Below are 7628 nucleotides of genomic sequence, written 5' to 3' on the forward strand. Positions count from 1 at the left end.
GCAGTGACCCTGAAACTAGTTTAGCTCAAACCAGCCTTGGGCGGCCCCTGAGCTATCAGCTAGCCTTGGACCCTTGGAGACATCCTGTTTATCTTGTTTTTACTTAAGCCTTGGACTCTCTGAGTCAGCATGCTTATCTTATACCAAGAAGTCTTCACCCCTTGTGCCTGGAACTTTCTGTCCATAAACTCTCCCTTCTTTCCCTGATCAACCCATTTTCCTCCCCCCTTTCCCATTTTTCACCTTCTTTTGTTAGAAAAGTATATAAACTACTTCCTGCTTTGCCCAAACAGAGCTGTTTTAGCATTAGGCTGTCTGCTCCACATGATCATGCTTCTACCTGCTTAATAAAGATCACTCAACTTTTACAGTCATGGTCTTCCTCTGGTTTTCTTCCCATGTGGAAAAAGGACTTAGGTCTCGTAGGGCTGGCCTGTGCACTCTCCAGTTTTCTTTCCTTTGGGAAAAGAGGGATTCTGGTCCCATAGGGTTTGTGCCTCAGTTTACACCAGGACAAATGACATCTTACAACATTGAAAAAACTAGTTGATGGCAAGAGAGGCAGAATGCTGTAAATGTATATGTGAACTAGCCTCAAAGTCAGGAAGATTAGAGTTTAATTTCAGTCTCTGACACATAATGGCTATTATAGCCTGGACAAAGCTTTTAACCTCTCAGTACCCTAGGTAATATTAATTGCTGAGAAGGTGCTTTGGTAGAGAGTTTCCTCAATCTGTAGTTTCCTATACCAATGAAAGTACATGGTCTGTTCCTATTGTTATCTCTACTATACTGGTAAATAAGGGAAATACTGTATATGTATATCTGTATATCTAGATTTCAGTTAAGAATTCAACAGCATCTCATACCATCTATCCTTGTGGATTAGATAGAGTAATGTAGGCTAGAGTAGGGCTTCTTAAACTGTTTTCACTCATGACCCCTTTTCACCAGAGAATTGTTTATGTGACCCCGGGTAGCTAGGTGTACAAAATAGGTATACATAAACTTTTACTTTTGCCAGATTTTTCATGGTCCCCACATTCAGTTACTCATATCGGGTTGTGACCCACAGTTTAAGAAGCTTTGGTCTAGATAATATTAGAGTTAGGTGGACTTAGAACTGTTTGGATGATATGTTATGATTAATGATCAGTAATGATTAATGTTGCAGGGTGAATCTTAGTCAAATACCTTAGGGATCTGTCTTTTTTTTTTTTTTAACTAATGCCTTGGATGAAGGTAAAGGTGGCATACTCATAAATTGACAGGTGATATGAAGTTGAATGGGATAGATAATATATTGGATTATAGAATCTGACTCCAAAAAGATCTGAACAGGCTAGAATGATGTTTTGAATCTAATAAGACAAACTTTAACAGAGATAATTGCAAAATCTTATCCTTGGTTTCAAAACATTAGCTTCAATTGTCTGAGATAGGAGAGGTATGCCTAGATAATTGTTCAGGCAAACAATATCTGGATGTTTTAATATACTGGAAGCTAAAAGTATTAAAAAATAGGACAGTCAAAAAACCCTAATGTGATCTTTAAAATTCATTATGAAGGATAATGTCCAGAATTGGAGAGGTGATAATCCTGTTGTATGCTATTTGGGTCTTTCATTGTATACTACTTTGAAATAGACTTTCAGTTCTTGTCATCACATTTCAGGGCTTTTTGGATGGGTGTTAATGGATGATGAGAGGTCTGAAGTTCATGCCCAATGTTAAGCTTTTGAAGGAACTGGGTGTGTTTAACCTGGAAAGAGAAGATTGAGGCCATGAGTTGAGCTTGATGTTCTCTAAGATTCTACCCAGTAGATAACTAATGAATAGAGAGCCGGACCAGAAAGCAGGAAGGCCTGAGTTTGAATCCTGCCTTAGATACTTATTAGCTATGTGTCTCTGGGCAAGTCACTTCCCTCTTTCTGGGTCTCAGTTTCTTCATCTGTAAAATGAAGGGGTTGGACTCGATCCGCTCTGTATTAGGGGTTATTTCAGCTCTAAATCTTTGATCCTATGAAAGTATGCAATTCAGTGATAGGGCAGAAGGCTGTCATACAGGAGAAGGTTTAGACTTGTTCTGCTAGGTAGAGAAGAGAAGGATTAAGAACAGTGTGGATTAGAGTTGTAGAGAGGCAAATGTTAGCTCTTTTTAAGGAAAATCTTCCTAACAATTAAAACTATCCAAAAGTGGAAGAGGCTGTCTCGAGGAACAGGTTCAGACATAGCTAAGCATTTATTTTAGTGTCAATGATGATGCAATTCATTTGGTTTCTTATTTCTAGCTAAAGTCATCATAGTTCTGATAGATCAGCTTGGTCCCGAACAAGGTATTGGAGCAAAACATGTCCCCAGAGTTTATGGGTCTTCCCAGAAGAAGCTGGCATCAAACTACCAAAGAAAGTCTCTCCCCCACCCCCACCCCCCCATCCTATTTCCCTCTGCACTAAACTACAACTTGCCCCCAGAGGCACCAGGGATCAATTGTTAAGTGATATGCAAACTGCACAACCCACAGAAAAGACAAAGCAAAGAAATGACTCATTTTCTAGTGCCAGTCAGTCTCTTTCAGCCTGGATTACTGAAAGCTACTGCTGCCCATCTGTCTGTACCACTTTGATCCCATCAAAAGGAAAGAGGCATTATTCTGATTATTAATATTTTAGATGTCTTTTATTCTGAGTATCTGCCAGCCAGAGGAACTATAAAGTATCTTTTGACTCCTCTGTGCTATTTCTCTTCCCTTCTTTCTACATCGCATTTTCTCTATTTTCCCCCTGTCTCTGCTTCTGTCTCTTTTTATTTTTCTATACTTACTGACCTCTTTCTGGGTCCATGCTGTTTTCTTTTTGTTCTTACTTGTAAGTAGAATAAACAGTCTCCACAGTGTACCACAATGAAAAACTGGACATCTCATTATAAAGCAGATTTTCACAAAGCGGATAGAATTTTACCATAGGGATATTATATTTGGGGTTTATATGGCCAATGATTTGGTATCAAATACCATCATTTGATAACTCAGTGGGTTCTTGAACTTTTCAATGTGAGCACTCTCTCCCATATTGCAACTATCTAAGACTTTTCATGAAATATAAAATCATAATAATAGCTAACTAGAATTTGTAGGGTACTTTGAGGTTTTTTGAAATGTTCTACATGTTACCTTACTTTGTCTTCACAATAACCCTGGGAAACAGGTGCTGAGAAAACTGAGAAAGGAAGAGGTTAAGTACCTTATCTAGGCTTAGACAGCTGAATATCTGAGGCAAGATTTGAACAAGATTTGAACTCTGCCTACTGTACCATCTAACTGCTACACTAGACACCATCTTTACCATCTTTTTTTTTTTTTTTAAGGCAATTGGGATTGTTACTTGTCTAATATCACACAGCTATTAAGTTTCTAAGGCTGGATTTGAACGCAGGTCTTTCTGTCTCCGGCTTGTGTTTTAGCCACTGAGCCATCTAGATGCCCCTATACTTGTTCATCTTAAACTTAACCTGTCTCAAACTGAAATAATTATATTTCCCCATAAACCCTCCCTTCTTCCTAACTTCCCTGTTATGGTCAAAGGTCCTATCATATTCCCAATCACTTGGGTTTGCAACTTACCTACCATTCTCAACTCTTCATTTTCTGTCATTCTCTTTATCTAAGTCTTGCCAAGTCCTGTCCAATTTATCTTGATAACATATCTTATTTACAATCCCTTTTCTCCTTTGATACTGTTACCACCCTGGTCCAGGCCTTCACATCTTCTTATGCCTTATTGCAATAGCTTGCTGGTTAGCCTCTTTGCCTCAAGTCTCTCCCCACTTCCATTCATCCTGCACTCAGCTTTCAATATGATCTTTCCTAAGTGCAGGTCTGACCATGTCACACTTTCTCTTCCCCTTCCCCTACTGTAAACTCCAGTGGCTCCATATCACCTCTAGCATCAAAGCTCTTCATAAACTACTCCTCCCACCACCTTTCCAGTCTTATACCATTCTTATCCCCATGTGGTCTGCAATCCAGTGATTCCTTAATCTTTGCAAAGTACACTCCACCCAACTCTGAACATTTGCACTTGTTATCCCCCAATACTTGGAAATTTCTCCTTCTTTTATCTTTGCCTCCTAGATTCCTTTATGTCCTAGCTACAATCCTATGTATTTTCAAGAAGACTTTCCTTCTTAATTCTAGTGTCTTCCCTTTGATATTATCTCCAATTTATCCTGACTATAGCTTGTCCTACATAGTTGTTTGTATGTTATAGATGGCATTAGCTTGTGAACTCCTAGATAGACCAAATTCTCTTTTGCCTTTCTTTGTATCCCTAGGTTTTTTAAGCATAGTCAACAAATATTTATTAAGCACCTATTGTGAAGCAGGCACATAGCTCTACAGCTAAAAAGCTCCACAACTGAAAAGGGTCTTGGAGATCATCTAGTCTAACCATCTCATTTTGTAGATGCACATTCACACACACATATACAGATATGTATACACTTACATGTGTACATGTTTTTTTGTTTTGTTTTGTTTTGTTTTTGTTTTGTTTTTGTTTTTTAGTGAGGCAATTGGGGTTAAGTGACTTGCCCAGGGTCACACAGCTAGTAAGTGTTAAGTGTCTGAGGCTGGATTTGAACTCAGGTACTCCTGACTCCAAGGCCAGTGCTCTATCTACTGCGCCATCTAGCTGCCCCTCATGTTGTTTTATATGTACATGTTATCTCTCCAGGTAGAATGTAAACTCCTTGAGGACATGGACAAGTTCATTTTTGTCTTTCTATCCTCAGTACCTAGCACAGTGCCAGGCACATAATAGGTGCTTAATAAATGCTTTATGCATAAATAAATGTACAGAAACATGCATATGAAGATATATACAAGTATTCTTTGTTACTAATTATTACTAATATAGTGTTAATATTATTATATTGATATGTTGATACATGTACTATTTATAGTATTAATATTATATTAATATGTCAACAATGTACATATTACTATCTATTGACTATTATATTGCAACATATTAATATATGTAAATATATTAGTGGTTATTCAGTCATAGATTGTCTGTGTGTATATATATATATATATACATATATAACTATACATGTACATAAGTGTTTATATGTATACAAGCATATATAATCTATTATTGGATCTAAACAGGATGGGAAGCAGTCTCCCCTGAAAGTCAATGCAGACTTTTTTTTGTGGGGGGGGGCAGACAATGAGGGTTAAGTGACTTGCCCAGGGTTACACAGCTAGTAAGTGTCAATTGTCTGAGGCTGGATTTGAACTCAAGTCCTCTTGAATCCAGGGCTGTTGCTTTATCCTCTATGCCACCTAGCTGCCCCCCAGACTTTGAATATTAAAAGTGCAGACTATATTGCTTATAGTTACAAATATGGAACAAAAGATGTGACTCAATAGGAGGCAAAATAGATATCTCTAGCTTCTTCTTCTCAGACCCCCTCCCTCCAACTTCTCCATGGGAGACTTTCATTCCTACTAGAAGGGGAAGCTAGAGGTTGGGACTGTAGGCTGCTCTACTCTCCTCAAAGAGGGAGGGTATTGGGCTAGAAGTATATTTATCTGCTCCCTTAAATATTGCTCATCATCACTTCTCCACCTTTTGGCTAAGATCAAGTGTAGTATCTGTTCTTATCAGTTTAAATATTGCTCATCTAGGGGATTTGATTGGGTTCCATCTAATTTCTGACCACTTTGTCAATTTGATTTTTTGGGAAAGAGGATCCCCCAAGATCTATATCTAAGGTCTGAGCTCTTGATTCCACCTAATATCAGTTCCACAAGAAACATACATAGATAAGAGCAAAGGAACCAATTTATTAAAATAATAAGAGAATATATACCAAACAATACAGAGTGAAGGAACTCTCCCATAGGAGTGAGGTTGCTCACAACCAAAAGAGAAGGTCCTTGATTTTATCCATTGGGAAACTGTCTGAAAATTTTAATGTAACGGGCTGAGAATAGGGACATGATGGAGAGAGTCATCTCTTCTTCTGTCTTCCCAGAATCTTTTCCTTTAGCAATCTGAAGTGGGGTTGGCCTCTTTCAGCTTCTTTCTCAAAGCTTGAAGCCAAGAGTGTACCTCAAACCTCAAAGAAGACTTGGAGCTTGACTAGTCTCATAGGAGACTGGTTCTGAAAGAGAAGTGAAAAGGTCCTCCTGCTTGAAGAGTCCCTAAAGGAGACTGACTCTGATGACTCCAGAAAGGTGATTCAAAAGGGACTATTGCTTGAAGCATCCTAAAAGTGACTGACCTTGGGAGAGTCACAAAGGGGAGTAGTAAAGGCAAAAGCTCTCTCACCTCTCACTAACTCTGAGCTGTAGTCATGGCAATGATGGGTAACAGCAATGGTGGGACAAGTTTGATTGATAGTAGGGCTTCATGACCAGAACAAGGTTTCTATAGGTGATCGTCCAAGCTCAGAAACTATGTGGGGCTGGTGTGAAGCAGTTCTGGGATTTTGTTGCAGCAGAGTTCATCTGGAGGTTGAGTACAAAGGACTGTTGTTATGCCATATTCAAGGCACAGCTTGCTTGTTGGGCCTTAGCTCTGGAAAACAGGTTGTTTCCTAGTAGTAAAAAGAAGGGTGAAAAGAAAGGGGTGCTCTTGTCATGAGGGTCATGACATTTCCCCCTTTTGGCCAAAGGGAGGGGGGTGTTTAAAAGAATCCCTTCCATTTTGGAAGTAAAAGCAGGTATAAATCAAGATGCCACAAAAGGCCAGTTGGGGCAGGATGAGATGCTGAGTCAAGGGACAGCTGTGGGCTTATGTTGGTGGGATTGGGGGTTAAGGTGGCAAATCCAACAATTTGTTAGTCTCTCCCCTTTAGCAATGATGGAGAGTAAATGAAGAATGTCATTTTTATTCCAGGAGATTGATTCCTTCAGATGACTTATTGGGGAAGTGCATACTTGAAATCATCATGAAATTCCCAATAGGGTGAAGAGTGTAAGCAGACAATGGGTCTTTTCTAGCCATTGTCTGTTACAGTCAAGAAAGAAAAGCAGGAAGCCAAGCATGTAGAGGGAAAAAATGCCAATATACCCTTAAACCAAGGCCTTGATGGTTGGACACATAACAAAAGGGAAGAGAAAGAAAGAGAAAAACAGTATACTCAGTCCTTGTTCGGAGTCTTGGGACAGCTGTCTCATCTGGATGTCAGCTGCTTCTGCATCTGTACTAGATGAACCTTAAGATCCTCAGAGGATTCTCCTGTTTACCCAGGAGTGGAGGGGTTCTTCAGATGATGCAGGAGTCCACACCCACACATTTGACAGCTATGGGAGGAGTCAGAAGGACCAGATAGGGGCTCTTAGATCAAGGGAGGGAGTAAACAGGTATAATTTCCTGGATTCAGAAAAGGAGGTGTCCCACTCCCCAAATATTTGTAACATGGAAACAATGACTGAGTGACCAATATGGGTCCAGTTTTTAGATAAAAGGGCTGCTTGAGATGTATAATTGTGAGAAAACTCCTTGCATCAATCTTTGGATCTGAGTTTCTAGTCAGCATAACCTAAATCCTTGGTTAAAGCTCTCTAAACAGCACATAGAGATGGTCCAGTTTCCCGGCCATGCAGGGCTAGA

The 7628-nt window shown here is 39.4% G+C and overlaps 1 pseudogene; it reads left to right on the top strand.

Moving 5' to 3' along the window:
• The first annotated feature begins 5623 nt into the window (after positions 1–5623).
• On the top strand, positions 5624–5793 carry LOC122737760 (annotated as a pseudogene).
• Positions 5794–7628: the final 1835 nt, after the last annotated feature.

The sequence above is a fragment of the Dromiciops gliroides genome, chromosome 1 (genome assembly GCF_019393635.1).
Source record: "Dromiciops gliroides isolate mDroGli1 chromosome 1, mDroGli1.pri, whole genome shotgun sequence".
Taxonomy (NCBI): Eukaryota; Metazoa; Chordata; class Mammalia; order Microbiotheria; family Microbiotheriidae; genus Dromiciops; species Dromiciops gliroides.